The sequence below is a fragment of the Lithobates pipiens genome, unplaced genomic scaffold (assembly GCF_037356315.1).
Source record: "Lithobates pipiens isolate NorthernLeopardFrog02 unplaced genomic scaffold, aLitPip1_a1.2 Scaffold_7, whole genome shotgun sequence".
Taxonomy (NCBI): Eukaryota; Metazoa; Chordata; class Amphibia; order Anura; family Ranidae; genus Lithobates; species Lithobates pipiens.
Genome location: NW_027507892.1, coordinates 3,720,354 through 3,742,547, shown reverse-complemented (window position 1 = coordinate 3,742,547; position 22,194 = coordinate 3,720,354). Strand labels below are relative to the sequence as shown.

At 44.1% G+C, this 22,194-nt stretch overlaps 1 long non-coding RNA gene across 1 annotated transcript in view; it reads left to right on the top strand.

Moving 5' to 3' along the window:
* The first annotated feature begins 9,175 nt into the window (after positions 1 to 9,175).
* LOC143959306 (uncharacterized) overlaps positions 9,176 to 22,194 on the top strand; it is a 325,483-nt gene continuing 312,464 nt past the window's right edge. The window contains exon 1 of the long non-coding RNA XR_013270197.1: positions 9,176 to 9,270. This is a non-coding gene — a long non-coding RNA (uncharacterized LOC143959306). The remainder of the gene's footprint in view (positions 9,271 to 22,194) is intronic.

The window sequence follows — 22,194 nt, the reverse complement described above, 5'->3', positions numbered from 1 at the left end:
TTAGCAGAAGGAGCCCAAAGGGTGGCACTAAAGAGCTGAAAAAGCACATAGTACGTCACTACGTTTGTGTTTGTTGGCCGACAATTCCTTGCCGTTTGTATGCAAGACAAAATCCAGGCACACGCCTTCAGATCAAAAGTCTGAGGTTTTGTCTGTGGAAAATCCGATCGTGCGTACGAGGCTTAAGGCTCCATGCACACTATCGTTTTTTTATAAGCTCAGAAAACACTAGAAAAAAACGTTGGATGAAAAATGCTAATATCTTTTTTTTTTGTAACTTTTAAAAAACGAATTAGTAGTTTTTAGTAGCTTTAGGCTCCATGCACACTAGCATTTTTTATAAGCTCAAAAAAAAGCTAGAAAAAAATGCTGTATGAAAAAATGCTGTTAAAAACCTTTTTTGACCCAGCTTCTAGTAGCATTTTAGTAGCTCTTAGGCCTGATTCACACCTATGCAGGTTGCAGTGTGCATATTGCAGGTGCATTTTGCTTTTTGCAATACACTCTTTTGATCCATTGACATCTATGGAACCAGAATAAAATCCCTCACCCTTTCCACAAGACCCCTTTCATACTGAGGCGGTTTTCAGACGTTTTAGCTCTAGAAATAGCCTCTAAATAGCACCTGAAAATCGCCTCCCCATTAATTTCAGGGTGTCTTTTGACACTGGGGCGGAGCGCTTGCGGGGTGTTAGGAAAAGTCCTGCAAGCAGCATCTGCTCCCAAAATGCCCTGCCCATGAATGGGCAGTGCTTCCAAAATACCTGAAAAGCAATTTGGAAGCGACGCAACACAGGCGGTTTTAGCCCGTTCTTTGGGGTTATAAGCTCCTCGCTAGCGGGCGAAAAGCAACGCAGAAGCACAGCTTAAAAAGCGATAAGGCACCGCTAAAACGAGAGGTGCTTTATTGCTAATGGCTGGTGCCCGCATAGTGGAAGCGGTCTTAAGGCTCGATTCACACTAGCACGTTTTTTGATGCATTTTGCATTTTGCAGAAATGCAAGGAAATTTTTTAACATGGGTTCCTATGGAACATGTTCACATCAATGCATTTTTGTGCCTCTGCGTTTTTGGAAAGGGTTGGGGACTTTTTTCCCGCAAAATGCAGCGTTTTGCATGTAATAGAAGTCAATGGACCTGCATCAAAAACGCAAGTACCGTTTTTTTACTGCGTTTTTGCCGCGTTTTTCATTTTATTTTTTTCATTTTTTTTCACTGTATATATCTGGTTGCTGACACAGTGTAAAAAAAAAAAAATTGAAAAAAAAATGTGAAAAAAAAACGCAAAACGCGGCAAAAACGCGGTAAAAACGTGTTTCCAAAAACACGACAAGCACCGCAAAAAGCACTGCAAAAACGCTCAAAAGCAACATGCATAGATGTGAATCGAGCCTTAATGCACAGATGTGAACCACATCCATAGGAAACCATGGCAAATGGACTGTAGTGTGTTTCTGCAAAACTGAAAATGCACTAAAAAATGCATAGGTGTGAACCAGGCCTAACAAGCATTTAGAAACTTTTAGGAGCATTAACATTTTATTCGAGTTTTTGCAGTTCGTGAAGAAAAAATAAAAAGGCTGTTAGCATTTTAGTAGATTTTAGGAGCATTTAGAAGCAGTTAGGAGCATTCAGCATTTTTTTTTTCTGCTCCTAGACACTCAAAAAAATGCTAATAGCCTAAAGTAGTGTGTATGGACACATAGGATAACAATATTTAGCTTTAGGAGCAGAAAAAAAAATGCTAATAACGGCTTCTAGGAGCTTAACCAATTCCTGCCCGGTCAATAGCATATTGATGTCCGGGAAGTAGCTCTGTTATCCTGAGTGGGTGTCATATGACGTCCAGCAGGATAACATGTCGGCGCACGTCCATGGGAGTGCGCGGCGCAGTTATTGCGAGTGCAGCGTGTCAATCTGACACACCGCATCTCTGATCGTGGTAAGGAGCCTCTGTCAGAAGCTTCTTACCACGTGATCAGCTGTGACCAATCACAGCTGATCATCTCGTGAACCTTGGTTCGCGCTGACAGGGAGAGCCGATCTGAGCCGATCGGTGGCTCTCCCTGTCGGGGGGGAGGGGTCTGTGCTGATTATCAGTACATCCCCTTCAGATGTGCCAATCACATGCTAATAAGTGCCCACAGTATCCCCATAAAAAAAGACTCACAGTGTCCACCACAGTGCCAATCAGAGCCCACCACAGTGCCAATCAGTGCCCATTACAGTGCTAATCAGTGCCCGTTGCAATGCTAATCAGTGCCCAGCAGTAACACATCAGTACCCCATCATCAGTGCTGCCCATGAGTGCCACCTGTCAGTTCAAATCAGTTCCACCTATCAGTGCCAATCAGTGCCGCCTGTCAGTGCCCATCACAGCTGACTGTCAGTGCTCATCAGTGCCGCCTGTCAGTGTTCATCAGTGCCACCAATCAGTGCCCATCAGTGCCGCCTGTCAGTGCCCATCAGTGCCGCCTGTCAGTGCCCATCAGTGCTGCCTATCAGTGCCGCCTATCAGTGCCTATCAATTCTACATATCAGTGCCTCCTCATCAGTGCCACCTTATCAATGCCGCCTCAACTGTGCTGCCTCATCAGTGCCCATCAGTGCCACCTCATTAGTGCCCATCAGTGAAGGGGAAAACAAAATTTTATGACAGAAACTGAGAAAAACTTTTTTTTTTCAAAAATGTTGGTTTTCTAAAAAATAAAAAACTCATCAGTGATCAAATACCACCAAAAGAAAGCTCTATTTGTGGGAAAAAAATTATAAAAATGTAGTTTAGGTACAGTGTCACAATTGTCATTCAAAATGCGACAGCGCTGAAAGCTGAAAATTGTCCTGGGCAGTTAGGGGTGAAAGTGCCCGGTATTGAAATGTTAAAAAAAAAAATAGTTTGCATGGAGTCTTTAGGAGTATTAGCATGTTATTAGCATTTTTACAATACATGAAGAAAAAAAACCTGCTTGACAAAAGAATTTTTAGAAGCGTTTAAGAGCGTTTAGCATTTTTTTTCTGCCAGAAAAATACTCCCAAAAACAATTTTGTTTCTGCTCCTAGATGCTGAAGTAAAAAAAAAAACAAAAAAACTAACAGCCTAAAGTAAAGTGCATGGGCACATAGGATAACACTATTTAGCTTCTAGGACAGGGAAACAAATGTTAATAACAGCTTCTAGGCACTTAACGGAGCCTTAGCCATTAGAGGACAAGCAGGCTGTGCTCCCAGCACAGCCAGAAAACCAATCTTGCTAGGAAGGATGCACTTCCATGTCCTGGTTTGGTCAATTTTAAATAGAAGAGCAAGGGGACTGGCAGGAACACCAGGAATTTCACACAAAGGAAGCAATACAAAGAGAAAAATAATATTTTTTAGATACAAGTACATGGTACAGTAGACACATATCAGGAATGTGAAATGTTGGGGTAACATACACTTTAACTTTGCTCAACTCCCTGACCCCCCCCAAAAAAAATCCCTAACACTTGTCCCTGTATTTAAAAAAAAAACATACTTCCTAGACCACAGAATCTATTCTTGTCTTGCTTGAAGCAAAAAATGACTTCATTGTGGTCTAGGCTGAAGTAAAATAAATAAAAGGTTTTGCTTTTCAATTTTTTTTTTTAATTTTTTTTTGCTAACATGTAAAATTAGGTAAAGTTGCACTGTAAAGCAGAACGAAACCCCACCCCCCATCCTTTACAGCCAAGGAAGTTGCCTCTGTTTGATCTGCAACTGCCATAATGCTGCCCATGTAAGCTATAACACCAGCCATTTGATGGCTTGACAGTTTGGTTGAGAGCACAAGCTACAGTTTTTATTCAAGGCATACCTTGAATATAAATGTTTTGGGTTAACTGTTAAAGGGTAACTCCCTATGAGGAAGGCTCCGGCCGAAACGCATAAGTATTATAGATGTAGCACTGCTGTTAGTACCCAATAAAGATTTGTAAGAAGAAGCGACCGTGTTGCCGGCATTTCTTGCTTTTTTAATGTTCATGGGACACAACAAGCCTGAGCACCGATATTCAGCTCACTGCTTTACAATGGTGCGGTAAAGCTTGGGTGCGTCTTTGTCTACATAACTCCACTTTCATGGGGGGAAAAAATAGAAAATAAAGAAAAAATAATATAGCGTATACAATTGCAACACAAATCATATTGCAATCAAATGTTATTAAAAAATGACCTCTCCTATTCAATCTGCAGCCAATGTAATTTTATGTAAAATGCAATATGGCAACCTGGGGGCGTTCTGTACACAGTTGGTATACAGAACACCTCCCCTCCAGAAACATGATTTCCTGCTTGTGTGATTAGCTCACCAATTTTCCCAGAAGTCTGCACTAGGATAAAAGCAAGTTACCTTTTCAGGCATTCCCTGCAACAGGTATCATTCTTGGTGAGATGCTCTCAATAGGAAATCACGTCTAAAGGGATGCATACCCTGCCACTTTCCTCATTAGAGCCCTGAAGATGCAGCAGGTGTTTGATAATAATGAAACCACCCCCATTCATTTACCACATGGACACAGAGGGATTTCTTCAGAATAACAAAAAGTAGGAATCTGCAACAACGTTTGTTAAAATCCCTGCAATGTACATAGATTACACAGAGGGGAATGTTTTTTTCTCAACAAAAGTGAAGTTACCCTTTAACCACTTAAGGACCGCCTCACGCCGATATACGTCGGCAGAATGGCACGGCTGGGCACAAGCACGTACCTGTACGTTGCTTTTTAAGTGCCCAGCCGTGGGCCGGGAGAGCGCCGCTGGTGGCACGCTACCGACCCGAGCCTGAGCTCTGTGACTGTGGCCGCGGGACCAGCGGACGTGATCGCCGCTGGTGTCCCGCGATCGGGTCACGGAGCTGAAGAAGGAGGAGAGGTCTGTGTAAACAAACCTCTCCCCTTGCTTCCTACTGCGGCTGTCACCAATCGTCTGTTCCCTGTTATAGGGAAAGACGATCAGTGACGTCACATGCCAGGCCACGCCCTCCCTACAATAAAAAAAACACATAACGTCATACATAAGACCTACACTGCCCCCTAGTGGTTTACTCCTTCACTGCCAGTGTCATTTACACAGGAATCAATGCATTTGGATAGCACTGATTGCCGTATAAATGACAATGGTCCAAAATGTGTCAAAAATGTCCAATGTGTCCGCCATAATGTCGCAGTCACAATAAAAATCGCTGATCACCGCCATTACTAGTAAGAAAAAAATATTAATAAAAATGCTATAAAACTATCCCCTATTTTGTAAACGCTATAACTTTTGCGCAAACCAATCAATAATCGCTAATTGTGATTTTTTTTTACCAAAAATATGTAGAAGAATACGTATCGGCCTAAACTGAGGAAAAAATATGTTTTTTATATATTTTTGGGGAATATTTATTATAGCAAAATGTAAAAAATATTGAATTGTTTTCAAAATTGTCTCTCTTTTTTTGTTTATAGCGCAAAAAATAAAAAACGCAGAGGTGATCAAACACCTCCAAAAGAAAGCTCTATTTGTGGGAAAAAAAGGACGCCAATTTTGTTTGGGAGCCACGCCACATGACCGCGCAATTGTCAGTTAAAGCGATGCAGTGCCGAATCGCAAAAAGTGGTCTGGTCTTTGACCAGCAAAATGGTCCGGTCTGTAAGTGGTTAAGGACTCAATTTTTGTGGTTCGGCTTTTTCGGCACCAGTGTATACCAAAATTTCCGACACAGACTGTATATTAGATAAATAACTTTACATTTTTATTGTACAAAACATTTTTTATGAGTAGTGTTTTACTTCTATAAAGATTGAAGGCTCTTTAATATACAGTCTGTGTCAAAAATGTTGGTATACACTGGTCCCGAAAAAGCCCCACCACAAAAAATGGAGTTCTTAAATAAAGATTGATTATAGCCCCCCCCCCAAAGCTACCCATCATAAAATAAATATATAAATAAAAAATATTGGCCCTTTAAGTGTGTGCGGGACGCCAGACACATAGGTGTATGGGAAGCATGATGTGCTGTGATCACTGGAAAAAAAAAGGCCCCTTAAGAATGTTCAGGGCGCCAGACACACAGCTGCTATGGGAAGCATGACGTGTTTGCAATTACGTGATTGCAAACAAGAAGCTCTATTGGCTTCCTTTAGTAAGTCCTCGGGGCGCTGAGCTCTGTGCCCAGAACACTCCCACCATAGCATTGTTGCCTGCTGTGGCCCCACGTCGTCACTTCCAGTTTCTCTGACTCGTCCTGGCCGGTCCGAAGGTGGATGGAAGGCAACTTGCTGTGAGAGCTGTGAGTATGAGGGGGGAGAGGGGGGACATCTAATGTGAAGGGGGTCTCTGATGTGACATCTGATGTAAAGGTGGACTGTGATGGTGACATCTGATGTAAAGGAGGACTCTGATGGGGACATCTGGTGTGAAGGTGGATTCTGATGGTGGTATCTGATGTAAAGGGGGACTCTGATGGTGACAACTGATGTAAAGGGGGACTCTGATGGGGACACCTTATGTAAAGGGGGACTCTGATGGGAACACCTGATGTAAAGGGGGACTCTGATGGGGACATCTGATGTGAAGGGGGTCTCTGATGGTGGTATCTGATGTGAAGGGGGACTCTGATGGTGACACCTGATGTAAAAGGGGACTCTGAGGGTGACATCTGATGTGAAGGGGGATTCTGGTTGTGACATCTGATGTAAAGGGGGACTCTGTTGGTGACAGCTGATGTGAAGGAGGACTCTGAAGGTGACATCTGATGTAAAGTGGGACTCTGATGGTGGTATCTGATGTAAAGGGGGACTCTGATGTTGACAACTGATGTGAAGGGGGACTCTGATGGGGACATCTGATGTAAAGGGGGGCTCTGATGTTGACACCTGATGTGAAGGGGAACTCTGATGGGGACATCTGATGTAAAGGGGGGCTCTGATGTTGACACCTGATGTGAAGGGGGACTCTGATGGGGACATCTGATGTAAAGGTAGACTCTTATGGAGACATCTGATGTAAAGGGGGACTCTGATAATGATATCTGATGTAAAGGTAGACTCTTATGGAGACATCTGATGTAAAGGGGTACTGTGATGGTGACATCTGATGTAAAGGGGGACTCTGATGGTGACACCTGATGTGAAGGGGGACTCTGATGGGGACATCTGATGTAAAGGTAGACTCTTATGGGGACATCTGAAGTAAAGTGGGACTCTGATGGCGACAACTGATGTGAAGGGGGACTCTGATGTTTACACCTGATGTGAAGGGGGACTCTGATGGGGACATCTGATGTAAAGGTAGACTCTTATGGGGACATCTGAAGTAAAGTGGGACTCTGATGGCGACAACTGATGTGAAGGGGGACTCTGATGGTGGTATCTGATGTAAAGGGGGACTCTGATGGTGACAAATGATGTGAAGGGGGACTCGGATGGGGAAATCTGATGTAAAGGGGGGCTCTGATGTTGACACCTTATGTGAAGGGGGACTCTGATGGGGACATCTGATTGTAAAGGGGGGCTCTGATGTTGACACCTGATGTGAAGGGGGACTCTGATGGGGACATCTGATGTAAAGGTAGACTCTTATGGGGACATCTGAAGTAAAGTGGGACTCTGATGGCGACACCTGATGTAAAGGGGGACTCTGATGGTAACATCTGAAGTAAAGTAGGACTCTGATGGTGACATCTGATGTAAAGGGGGACTCTGATGGTGACATCTGATGTGAAGGGGGACACTGATGGTGACATCTGATGTAAAGGGGGATTCTGATGGTGGCATCTGATGTGAAGGGGAACTCTTATGGGGACATCTGATGTAAAGGGCGACTCTGATGGTGACATCAGAAGCAAAGGGGGACTTTGATGATGACACCTGGTGTAATGGGGGACTCTGGGGACAACTGATGTAAAGGTAGAGTTGATGGGGACATCTGATATAAAGGGGGACTCATATGGGGACATCTGATGTGAAGGGGGATTCTGGTTGTGACATCTGATGTAAAGGGGGACTCTGTTGGCGACAGCTGATGTAAAGGGGGACTCTAATGAGGACACCTGATTTATAGGGGGATGTTGATGGGCACACCTGCTGTAAAGCGGGACTCTGATTGGGACATCTGATGTAAAAGGGGGCTCTGATTAACCTTTTGTTAGGTGGTTTTATTTTATATTTACTTGAAATGTGCATGTGATTGGCCTACTGTGATGGGCACAGTGAGGCTGCATTTGATGGGCACAGTGAGGCTGCATTTGATGGGCACAGTTTTATCTAGCAGTAACGATACATAATCACCTGATAAATGGGTACTTACAGTCCTGCATTACTAACAGTTTCATTTTTCAGTTTGTTTGCGCCCCACCAAAAAATTTTGAGCACCAGCCGCCACTTCATTACAATATGTAAATTTTTTCCTGAATAAAAAAAATACATTCATAGTTAGAATTTTATTTGTGAACTTCACTACAGTCAAAACAAAATTCCACTGGCGTACAGCCAGCCTCCCCGCTCTCAGCTGCCCGGCTAGGGAGATTTCCTTCATCTCCAGACCTGGTGACAACATTTTATTATTACTGGAAGTGGGGAGTAATCTCCTAGAAACACACCAACAGCAATACAGACACCCTTTTTAACCAAAACCTTCCTTACCAGGCCATTTTTTGCATTTTGGTACTGCGTTACTTTATCTGACAATTGCAACACTGTATTCAAATTAAATGTATATACTTTTTTTTTTTCACACAAATAGAGCTTTCTTTTGCTGGTATTTGATTACCTCTGGGTTTTTTATTTTTTGCGATATATACGAAAAAAGACTGACAATTTTGAAAAAACAAACAAACAATATTTTTCACTTTTATGTGTTTCACTGCGCTTATGATTCCAAAATCCACCTATACTAATATTCCAGTGCTGCTTACCGCGCCAAGAAGACTATGCGCGCGCACATCAACCCGGCAACAGCTGAGAAACATAAGCCGATGCCAGGGAGAAGGAGGGGGAATAGGTGGAGCGCGCCACCCAATTAGGGAACGCCCATCCTTCAGAGTGGATGCGGCGCACTCCGCCTATTCCCCATCCTTCTCCCTGGCATCCGTCTCCCTGGCATCGCGCATAGTCTTCTTGTCGCCTGCGCGCTGGGGGTGGACATGCGACGATCGGGGAGCACACTGATGACGCTCCCTGACTTCCGGGTTGGGGGTTCTTATGGCACCGGTTCGGCGCTTTTCAACAGAGCGGCAGCAGCTGGGCGGACGATTGCATACCTTCACTTTAGGTAGGTCGCTACTTTGGTATTTAACTTCTCCAACTCAAAATGTTTACCTTATCCAGCTTCTCTTGATATCAGTACGCTTGGTGGGTGTAGATGTTTATTATATCATCACCCACTGAGTTATGTTCTTCTTTGCCAGTTCAACACTGCTGTCTGAAGTATTTTTGCTTTGAACTTCATTGCAGTTCTGGGACAGAGTAATTGACTCTTTATGCCTTTCCTTTTAAATAAACTTTGCTATAGAGTCAGCCTTGGATACACTGAATCTTGGTGCTATGTCTCTATTTATTGGATCTGTATAAACTCTTGCCGTCCCAGCTGCGAGTTATTTCTCGAGTTGTGTGGGGTATGTAATCAACCGTTCAAATCATTGCTTGGAAAATTGCACCATTCATTCAATCTTTTTCACTTAGGGTGTTTTTACCTGGATGGTGGGTGTCTGGTCCTCGGCCAATCCTTAAATTTTTCTTCCCCTCTGTTTTCCCCTTTCTTTATCTTGGTTTAATCTCTACTTTTCAGTTTTGCCCTTTCTTTTTCCTTTTTGAAATGGGGATTTGTTTCCAGCTGACAACTGCCTTTGCCGCTAATGCTGTTTTCCCCCGCTTGTCCGTCCCCGTCCCCAGGGGGGTGTCCCTGTCCCTTGGTTCAGGGCACCTCACTAAATTGCCCCCTCTGCCTCTTTTTGGATCTGTCTTTTTATGTGGGTGAGTCATTGGATTTTATAAACCTTGCTGTATAATGACAGCGCCTAGAGGCGATTCAGTTTGCATTGTGCGCTATACAAGTATTTAATTCATTCATTGTTATTTTATTTTTGCTCCTTGTGTATTAAAATGTCTCTTTAATAAATCATTAGCATATCTTATTAGATTGTACGGGTGACGCCTCTTGAAAAAAGGACGCTCTGTCGCGAAACTAGTCGAGGAAAACGTCAAAAAATCCTGTATCCAATGACCCTTGCCTCTTCTGAAAGGGCATTATACTTTACTGTAATATATCTTTGTAATGTTTATGTAGTACTTTTTTGAGATGTATGTTTGTCTCTTGAAATCGTTTTATTTGTCTGTGATGTCATTGTCAATTAATATTTTGAATAAATGTGTTTTTAGAAAAATACTTTTTCCAAATTATTCTATTCCTTTGGTACCGCAATAGTCCCCCCTCTTCCCCCCTTGGTTGCTCATAGATGCCCTCTTTTAAGCTCCTCATTTTTCTCTACTGAAATCTATATGGGATGATGGTACCTTCTTTATATATGTTTTATAAGGCGACACCATTTTTTCAGTAGCTGTGGATCATGTTGTCCACAGTGACCCAGAGGACTCCAGACCGAATGCCTCAGCTAACCTACGCTGCATGGCCTCCCTGATCCTGCAAAGCCTGCAGAAGGATCCTCGTATTCTTCGGATCAAGTAGAGGGACCATTACTGGCTGGCCACTCTCCTTGATCCACGGTACAAGGGTAAGGTTGCGGACCTTATCTTGCCGTCGCAGAGGGAGCAGAGGATGAGACATCTCCGGGAGGCCTTGCAGAAAGGTCTGTGCAATGCGTTCCCAGAGACTGGGAGGTTACAAACTCCTGGTCCTGGACAACGTGTTGCTGAGACATCGGTCAGAAGGAGCGGTGGAGAAGGTGGCCGTCTGACCGATGCGTTCAGACAATTTTTTAGTCTGCAGCCCCAAGGTATGATCGGTTCCAGCAACCATTGCAAGCATCTAATTAACATGGTGCAGGAATACCTAGGGGCAAGGTCAGACTTGGACACCTTTACCACCGAAAATCCTCTGGCTTATTGGTTCTTGAGGATGGATCACTGGCCAGAGCTTGCACAGTATGCAATTGAGCTACTGGCCTGTCCTGCATCCAGCGTTCTTTTGGAACGCACCTTCAGTGCTGCTGGTGGCTTTGTTACCGATCACAGGGTGCGCCTGTGCACCGACTCAGTTGATCGGCTGACCTTCATAAAGATGAATCGGTCTTGGATCACCCACAGCTACCAAGCACCTGAAGCTGATGTAACCGAATAATTAAAAAAAAAAAAAAATATCACATCCCTTCAAGACTGCCTATGCTGATGCTGAGTGACTGTCCTGTTATGTTGATTGTCTATCCTCTTCCTCCTCCGCTGATATCTTGGAAGAACATTTTTGGTTCTGGGTGATGCCACCAGCCCAATTTTTCTGCCCCTGTTTAACAGGGGCGTTTAATTAAAATTTTTTAAGCAATGCTTTGCAGCAGAGCTCATTCCTGCACTACAACTAGAGTATATGGGAGAGGCTGCAGTGTCGTGGCACCAGCACCAGTGCCTAAGGCCCAATTTTTCAGCCCCTGTTTAACAGGGGCATTTAATTACAATTTTTGAAGCAATGCTTTGCAGCAGGGCTCATTCCTGCACTACAACTAGAGTATATGGGAGAGGTTGCATTGTCGTGGCACCAGCACCAGTGCATAAGGCCCCATTTTTCTGCCCCTGTTTAACAGGGGCGTTTAATTACAATTTTTGATGCAATGCTTTGCAGCAGGGCTCATTCCTGCACTACAACTTGAGTATATGGGAGAGGTTGCAGTGTCGTGGCACCAGCACCAGTGCCTAAGGCCCAATTTTTCAGCCCCTGTTTAACAGGGGCGTTTAATTACAATTTTTGAAGCAATGCTTTGCAGCAGGGCTCATTCCTGCACTACAACTAGAGTATATGGGAGAGGTTGCATTGTCGTGGCACCAGCACCAGTGCATAAGGCCCCATTTTTCAGCCCCTGTTTAACAGGGGCGTTTAATTACAATTTTTGATGCAATGCTTTGCAGCAGGGCTCATTCCTGCACTACAACTAGAGTATATGGGAGAGGTTGCAGTGTCGTGGCACCAGCACCAGTGCCTAAGGCCCAATTTTTCAGCCCCTGTTTAACAGGGGCGTTTAATTACAATTTTTGATGCAATGCTTTGCAGCAGGGCTCATTCCTGCACTACAACTAGAGTATATGGGAGAGGCTGCAGTGTCGTGGCACCAGCACCAGTGCCTAAGGCCCAATTTTTCAGCCCCTGTTTAACAGGGGCGTTTAATTACAATTTTTGAAGCAATGCTTTGCAGCAGGGCTCATTCCTGCACTACAACTAGAGTATATGGGAGAGGTTGCAGTGTCGTGGCACCAGCACCAGCACCACAACCACCAAAGGCCCAATTTTTCTACCACTGTTCAACAATGGCATGTAATTAAAATTCTTGATATAATCGTTCACAGCAGGGCGCTCCAGCGCCCACCAAGAGTCACTTTGAGGGCTTACAATGTTGTGGCAACACCAACACCTTGTTCCGCCATTTATGCAGAGCATATAGGGCAGGCCCCTACTTTCAAACATCCAACTTACAAACATCTCCTACTTGCAAACGGAAGGAGACAACAGGAAGTGAGATGAAAAAAGACGGACGGCAAAACAAATTATACAGGGGTGATAACCCTTCCCTATGTTTTCCAAAAAGCTTAAAAATAGATTTTTTGACTGGAGCTACACTTTAAAAATTTAACAGTTCAAAATTACAAACAGATTCTACTTAACACAACAAACCTACACAGTCCCTGTCTTGTTTACACCCCCTGTATACTGCTGTTCTGAGTATATAGGGCCTGGGGGCCCCACAGCTTTCCTTCTTTTAATATGGGTACGGGGTTCCCCTTAATATCCGTACAAGTTAGTATAGACACCCCCCAGGCACGATATTTAAAGGAATATTTCACATTTTTTTTCACTTTAATCGTCATTAAATTCAGTGCTCCCGAAAAAAACTGCAGTTTTTCAAAACATTTTAGGCATTGACCCATGTCCCCTGGGGCAGGAGTCAGGTCCCCAAACCCTTTTTAGGATAACATCTTGCATATTCGCCATTAAAATTAGCACTTTTTATTTCAAACGTTCGAGTCCCATAGACTTCAATGGGGTTCTAAAGTTCGCACTAATTTGCGGTCCGTTCGAAAGTTCTGGTGCGAACCGACCCGGGGGGTGTTCGGCCCATCCCTACTCCAGACAGTAATAAAACATGGCAGTGGTTTATACTCTTCCCCAACCTAGTTACCCTTTAACTTATCTACACAATTGGTCCCGCTAAATATAACTTAGGGTGGCAGCAATAGGCGAAGCTTGCTCTGGCGGTGTAGCTAGAAATGGGTATCTCTGATCATCAGAAAAGTATTTTGTTGCACTATTTAGCTCAATGATTCTCAACCAGGGTTCCTTCAAAAGTTGCTAGGGGTTCCTTCAGCATTGGCCAATTTTTGCCTCTCAGATAAGTTCCCACTGACACCATTGATCTTTTTAGCTATCTGTAAGTAGATAATTCTTCGCAATGTCCACAAGTGTAAAGACCATTCTTCCCACTGACCATCACACTAATGTATCATGAGTTGTAGATTTCAAATTTTTAGCAGAGGTTCCCCGAGACCACAGAACTACTTGAAGGGTTCCTGTGTTGAAAAGGTTGAGAAAGGCTGATTTAGCTTGTACATGGACATAGCATTGTTTACCACCCCCCCCCCATGCATTGACGTCTAAGATGATTAGGACTGGAATGGACCCCTTTGGAAGTTTTGAAAAATAGCGGGGGTGCTGTCCACGTGTTGATGCTGTTAATTTGCTGACAAAGCTGATGCTAGCTTCCCTGCGATTTAAGTTTTTTGTAATTAGGCATGGCTGCGGTGCTGGAGTTGCCCGTGCCATAACAGCCATCCCTTTCACATTTAAAAGGTGACCAATTACTATTTGTTGCTTCACAAATAAATATACACTTGCGCTATGATTAAAATTTAGGGAACAAGCTGTTCTGTCATCGCTCGGTAATTACCAGGACAAGTCTAAACAGCCATTGCTAGATTTTTAACCAAATAGCCCAGCCTTTCTCTTTTTAGGCTGGAGGAACCCTTGAACAAAAATTTAAGATCTCGGGGGGAACCCCTTTATTTTTGGATATCTCAAATTACATTACAAACTGATTTATGAAAATAAAGCATCATTGGATCTTCAGCCCATATCTTTTAAGTGTATATATTTTTTTTACAGATTGTTAACTAGAGCTCAACTTAAAATTAGATAGATCAGTAAAAGTGCTATCAGTTTCATTTATATGCCCTAGGCAACTTAGACATTGCCCTGTATATACAATAATGTCATGATCATATACAGCAAAGTTCTTGATCATGATGATGAAGAACTTCAGGTATGCTAACCACAACCAATGTTATTGTCAGGTACTCACCAGAGCCGAAAGTGCTGAGAGCGGCTTCCCTTGCAGCTGGGTGCACAGTACCCCTGAGGATGGAACAGTGGGTACAGGGCACGGAGGGGCACGAGTTGCCAGCAGGTGACTTGTATGCAGAAGGTCTTCTGAAGGAAGAGATGCCCGTGCAGATGGTCTTGGAACTTGTTAGAAGGGAATGCCCGGCAGGGGTTCTAACACCTGGAGTGAAGGACAGCAGGAGGCCGAGGGTCAAACACCAGGGAGATTAGATCAGAATCCAAGAGCAAGCCAGGTCATACACAGAGGTCAGTCCATGGATCCAGGCGTCACAACACAGGGAGTAGGCCGAGACAAGTCCAGGAGACAGGCCGAGGATCAAACACAGGAACAGCAGAGAGGGGAATCCAGGAAGAAAGCCAGAGGTCAATCACAGGAGAGGTCCAAGAGAGTAGTCAGGTACGATCCGGGTCACAATGGGAAGGGTCAGGGAATAAGGCACAGGAACACAGGAACATAGGAACACTGGAGCTGAAAAGACAAACCAGCAAAGACACAGAGCACATTGATGCCTTTTATAGGCCTGTCAGGCCAATCAGGTGATGCCCATAGCCGTGTGCACAGGTGTGCGCATGCGTGCAAGACATTGCATTGTATCACGCATATGCGTGCATCAGGCCGTGGAACTGTGTGTGCGTGGACCTGCTAATTCACGCACCCGTGTGTGCCGTTGCGCCATTCTTCCCCGCAGGCGCACTGGGAAGTGCCGACGTTGAAGTCTGGTGATTCTCTGACAGTTATCGCTCTACTCCTCATCTCATCTCTTCAATTTACTTGTACATCGCTAATCTCCCGTCAGACTTTTTCTGTCGGAAATTCTGCTTGTGTGTACATGGCATGAGGCTCTAACTGGCTACAAAAAGGGAGTGTGTTGGTTGGACTTCTAGATATACAGATATTTAACATCTTCCTGATGTTACCCTATACTTTTACTAATATTTAGTCACGTTTCCATCAAACACGCTTGTCATAGGGAGTTTTATTCTCATTGGTTCCCTCCCCCACCCCATTTTTCATTCCTTTGGTTCATTATTCATTGTAGGATGTTGCTCTTTTGTTCTTTTGCCATTTGTCCCCCAATATGTTGATTCTATGTTCTACTATAGGAGTCAGTTCAGTGAGGCCCCCCCGATACTTCCTGTCAGCCTCGTCGCCCCTTTTTTTTTTCTCCCTGAAAAACCCCAATGGTTGTTTAAATGTATTTTTTCTATTTATGTATGGAATTATTATATTTATTACATCTGTTATAATACTCGATTTTACAGGTAGAATAATGTACAGCTATAACACCACAATGATTGAAAAATTATATGGATCTTAAAGAAGCATGTTCTGGGTGAAACACGTCAATCCCATTATCCTTTGTTGCTGTTGGTGTACTGATGTTCCTACTATGTGCTTATAGCTTAGAACCTTTTTTACTGTGTAAAATACAAACTATTTTTTTACTATTTACTTTGTTATTGGTTGTACTGTTAGGCACTTAAAAATCTCTCTGATGGAAAGACATTGGGGATATCTTTGTCTCTAATTTTTGAAACTGTTTGAGGATTGTGCCTGCTTTCTCAAGTGAACCAATTCCTAAAACTCACAGTACTCCTCCTCTTCTCGGATTGCAGGTTTAAAGCATCATTTGGATTGTTACACTCAACACTCCACTGATCTGAAGCATTTTATTTGAGAAGCAGTCACTTCTGTTAACCCAGAACTATTTTTTGGATGACAGGTGTTGGTATCTCCTGAGATGTGGTGCTTTGATATGCACTTAATATGCAGCCTCTTACACCAACCTTTATTGGTGGGAGGGGCACCACATCTATGGAGATGCCAACCCAATCAGGAGCAGATAAATTTTTTCTAATTTTTCTAATTTTTGATGTGGTGTTGTCTACTGGAATTTTAAGGGTATCTAAACAACGAGTATAATCTTAAATTTACAGGCAAGTAACAACTTGTAGATATAAACTACCTGGATTTAACCCTGAGTTAAGTAGCAGACCAGAAAATATATGTCCAGGTTAGGGATGAGCTTCGAGTTCGAGTCGAACATTGCCTGTTCAGCGAACAGTGAACAATTTGAACTGTTCGCTGCAAATTCGAAAAGCCGGAACACCCTATACAAGTCTATGGGAGAAATCTAAAGTGCTAATTTTAAAGGGTAATATGCAGGTTACTGTCCTAAAAAGTGTTTGGGGACCCGGGTCCTGCCCCAGGGGACATGGATCAATGCAAAAAACTGTTTTAAAAACGGCCGTTTTTTCAGGAGCAGTGATTTTAATAATGATTAAAGTGAAACAATAAAAGTGTAATATTCCTTTAAATTTCGTAGCTGGGGGGTATCTATAGTATGCCTGTGAAGGGGCGCATGTTTCTGGTGCTTAGAACTGTCCCTGCACAAAGTGTCATTTGTGCAGGAAAAACACTTAAAATCACTTGCGGCTATATTGTCGGGTCCCCGTAATACAGAGAACACTCAATGAGTGTTCTCTGTATTAGCCGACAATTCATTCATTCATTGATAAAAAAAAAAAAAAAAAAAAGCGTGGGGGTTCCCCTAAATTCAATTACCAGGCCCTTCAGGTCTGACATGGATATTAAGGGGAACCCCGTGTCAAATAAAAAAAAAAATTGACGTGGGGTCCCCCTAAAAATCCATACCAGACCCTTTATCCGAGCATGCAACCTGGCAGGCCGCAGGAAAAGAGGGGGGACGAGAGAGCGCCCCCCCTCCCTCCTGAACCGTACCAGGCCACATACCCTCAATATTGGGAGGATGCTTTGGGGGTCTGTGACCCCTCAAAGCACCTTGTCCCCATGTTGATGAGGACAAGGGCCTCATCCTCACAACCCTGGCCGGTGGTTGTGAGGGTCTGCGGGCGGGGGGCTTATCAGAATCTGGAAGCCCCCTTTAACAAGGGGACCCCCAGATCCCGGCCCCCCCCTGTTTGAAATGGTAAGGGGGTACAAAAGTACCCCTACCATTTCACAAAGAAAGTGTAAAAATGGTTAAATAAGACAAACACACTTTTGAAAAATTCCTTTATTAAAAATAAAAAAAATAAAAAAAAGATTCCAGCGGTGCTAATCCACTCTTGCTATCCAGCGACGGATCTCCGGGGTCCAGCGATGGATGATCATATCCAGCGACGGGGGATCTCTCAGTCCAGCGCTGTCCATACATCCGTCTTCTGTCTCCACTCCGGAGACACTGCGGAGATCCCAGCGCTGACGTTTCTTATATTAGGAGGGCAGGGCCACCCGTCACCTGACCCCGCCCCCTCTGATGCTGGTGAGAGGAGCCAGGGGTTCCCAAGTGACGTATGGGTGACCCCACCCCCTCTGATGTAACGGAAAGCTGCTATAAGAGCCAAAGAGAGGACCTCCTCAGGGAAAGTATATCCAAGGACAAGACATAATGTACATACACTCAACCGGTGGATTTTAGTACCCATTTCAGCTTGGAATTAGAAAAAGTTAGCCAAATTTTAATTACCTACAATGCCATCTAGATTATGTGGCAATTTTGTTCAAGGGTACTTGTCTCTGAACCTTTTTAAGTCCAATAGACAAAATAAGACCAGGATGAGTGTCACAGATATGCTTAGGTGTAGTGCCACACACTGTTCTGTGCCCTTTAAGGGATCCCCCATGTGGTCGTACCTAGAGCCAGTGGGGGCTCCTTCTAAATTAGACAACTCATCAAATGCTGATAGAGATATATTATATACTGTATTTGTAACCAGGTGCTGGGCTACAGAAACATGGAGAAGGAGACATTCCCCTCTTTACAATCAGTTTACTTTCACTTTCTTGTGTTACGCCAAATGGTTTGTTGCACTATTCGCTCCAGGCACCAGAGAGAGAACTATGGCCAGGATAGCCTATGTACATCTATGTTGAACGCTGAGCATCATGGGAATTGTAGTCTGAAACATCAAGGGTTTTTAACAGACTGCTCTACCACAGCAGACCGCTGTACTACACGTATACTGCACCCTTACTCTAACTTTACAGCACCTATACTGCATACTGGTTTACTAAAATTGTCGTTAATTGCACCAATGCTTCTTAAAAGGCCCCAATGAAAGCCGGCAGAACAACATAAGGACTGTGCTTCCCATAAAATCATCCTGCAAGCCCTCTTTCCCCCTTCTCCCTGTTCCTTCATTTCTATGCTCATCTAGTTGGTCTAAGCCTAGCATACGGGGGGAAAGAAAAATGTTGCTCCAGGTGAGTGATGGGACCAAGTAAGCTAGTGAATGGACTCAGTGGTGGCTGGTGCTCAAAATTTTTTGGGGGGGCAGAAACAAACTGAAGATTTTTGAAAAACACTGAAAAAAACATCAATTGCAGCCTCACTGTGCCATCAATTCCAGCCACTGTGCCTACCATATGCAGCCACTGTGCCCACCATATGCAGCCATTGTGCCCACCATATGCGGCCATTGTGTCCATCATATGCAGCCTCTGTGCCCATCATATGCAGCCTCTGTGCCCACCATATGCAGCTTCTGTGCCCATCAATGTGATCCTCCCCCGCTTGCCTGCCATCAAACTGTCGCTATATACACTATATTACCAAAAGTATTGGGACACTTCCCTTTACACGCACATGAACGTTAATGGCATCCCATTCTTAGTCCGTAGGGCTCATTATTGAGTTGCTTTGTCCACTGGTGTGCAGTCATGTTGAAACAGGAAGGGGCCATCCCCAAACTGTTCCCACAAAGTTGACAAGTGGCAAATGACAATCTGCAAATGGTGGCAGGTGACAACTGACATGGCAAATGACAATCTGCAAATGGTGGCAGGTGACGTGACAAATGACGTGGCAAGTGACAATCAGCAAATGGTGGCAGGTGACAAGTGACGTGGCAAATGACAATCTGCAAATGGTGGCAGGTGACGTGACAAGTGACAATCTGCAAATGGTGTCAGTTGACATGGCAATTGACAACCTGCAAATGGTGGCAGGTGACGTGGCAATTGACAATCTGCAAATGGTGGCAGGTGACATGGCAAGTGATAATCTGCAAATGGAGGCAGGTGATGTGGCAATCTGCAAATGGTGACAGGTGATGTGGCAAGTGATAATCCACATCTGGTGGTGGGCGACATGGCAAGTGACCATCCACATCTAGTGGCAAGTTAAAAAGCTGCATTTGGTGGCAGGAGATGTGGCTGGCAAGTGACACACCCAGGGCTCCAACTGATTCTGCATTATGGAGAGTTGAACCACTTCAATATACATTAAAATGTAACAATAGAAACAATGCACTTTGATCACCCTGACACCATATAAACCATGGTGCCATGATGATTGAAGCGCCAACACCAGCCTTTGCCTGCGAAAAATTGCTTACCACCGGCGTGCCCCCCCCCCCCCCCCCCGGCCTGCAAAATGGTTGGTGGCCGCTGCTATGGGCTCTAGCCCCAGATCTTTTGCAGACCTAGCAACGCCCCTGGCTCTCCTTATTTTTCATGTATTTTATGTCTGACCCAAGACAATTCCTCTACTTCCAATTTGGCCCAGGAAGGTCAGGAAGATTGGATACCCCTGAAATAGAGAGTTGAAGGCAGAGATGAGATGTGGAGAACTGGATTTAAAGATGTCAATAAGAGCGGTGAAATAGGTCAGATTGGCATACCTATTTATTATGTTTTAGATGAAAATTAGATAACATCTACAGGGGACATCATGCAGGATATCAGAAAATGATTTAGAGTTCACCAACTTTTTCCCAAGCCTGTATCTTCTTTAGGCTACTCGCTCTGCGACTGATTTCTGCTGTCAGACGGCAAGACTCTTTGCATTAAATCTGCTGCATTTCAGAGCAATAAATATCTCAGCATGGTCTTAATACTTTAATGGATCTACACCGTGATATTCTGTTTTCCTCAAACACCTCAGGGACTTTCCCCTGCACGTTCTTACGACGTGTACATTCCCAGTCAGAATTCTCACCCAAACAAAATTTTTCCTCTGATTTGGCTGCCTAGCATTTTTTATTTTTTTTTCGCCTTGGCAGGTAATTCCGGGCACTCCCTTCACTCCCTGCCACCACCCAAATCCGAGAGCTCACAAACAGACAGTATAACCTCTCTCTGCCGCTTGCTGGTCATGCCTTCTTAACTGGAACTATGTGCATCAAAGGTGGCATCTCTTTGTGCCACTCTCTCGCTCTGGCGCCTACTTCACGTTTAAATACAAACACACCCTAGCTGTAATCTGTGGATATAATTACTAGATTCATTCATCTCCCTTCCCAGACAGTGTGCTCATACAAACATGACCATTTATGGATTCGCCTTAACGTCCTCGCCGAGACAAACGAAAGGTGTGTTTACTCTCGCACACACCGATACCAGTTCCTACACCACACAACCACTTAATGGCATGTTATTGATTTTTTTTTTTAACGTGTTTAACCTCCACTTAACCCCTGCTCATCTAGACTAAAAGCTACCCTAACCTAAAGCTATCCTGGATATACAGAGAAGAATATTCTTATACTTAGGAATGTATGTCAACAGTGCTTAATTCAACAGTCAATTGTTATCCTAATGTGGCGGAGCACCCTTTTCACATTTTCTACCTGGCACATATTTGCTGTTTATACTTCTTTGTCCTGGTTATGTTACCCTTTGTCCTTGCTTCTCATGATTTTTCACTTTGCTGTGACTTTCCGTCCCAATTCTCCAAACAAAATGGCTGTTGGGGTTCTGTTAACCTGGTAAAAACTGCCGCTTAAGCACAGTACAGCTCACAGCAGGCTTTGCATTACATAGGAAATTTCACGTTTTCCAGTGTAAATTGTAGAAACACACTGCAACAATTCAGGATAAAGCTCGCCATACAGATGTAGAAGATAAAATGGAAGGCTGGTATGATTAGCATTTGGGCATATTGGACTTTTTGCTTCCATAGTCTATTCATCTCTTCTCATAAGGCAGAGATAGGGGACAAAAATAGGGATTGTAGTCTAGAGAGGAGGAATGTGAGGGATATTGTTAGACTGTTCCTTGATAACCCAATCTACCATCAACTCTCTCACTAGAATGGTAACCTACTCTTTCATGAAACCTCCTTACCAGCATGGTGACCCTCTCCCCTTTAAGACCTCTCTAATGGAATGGTGACCTACTCCCCCCATGAAACCTTTCTACCAGAATAGTGACCCACTCTTCCATGAGACCTCCCTACCAGCAGGGTGACCTGCTCCCCCATGAGACCTCTGTAATAGAATGATGACCCACTCTCCCCAAGACCTTTCTAATGAAATGGTAACCTACTCTTCCACGAGACCTCCCTACCAGCAGGGTGAACTGCTCCCCCATGAGACCTCTCTACCAGAATGGTGACCCACTCCCTATGAGACCTATTATGAAACCTTTCTAACAGAATAATGACCCACTCTTCCATGAGACCTCCCTACCAGCAGGATGACCTGCTCCCTCATGAGACCTCTGCAATAGAATGGTGACCCACTGTCCCCAAGACCTTTCTAATGAAATGGTAACCTACTCCCCCATGAGATCTCCTTAATGGAATGGTGAACTGCTCCCCCATGAGACCTCTCTACCAGAATGATGACCCACTCCCTATGAGACCTATTAACCAGCAGCATGGTGATCCAACCCCC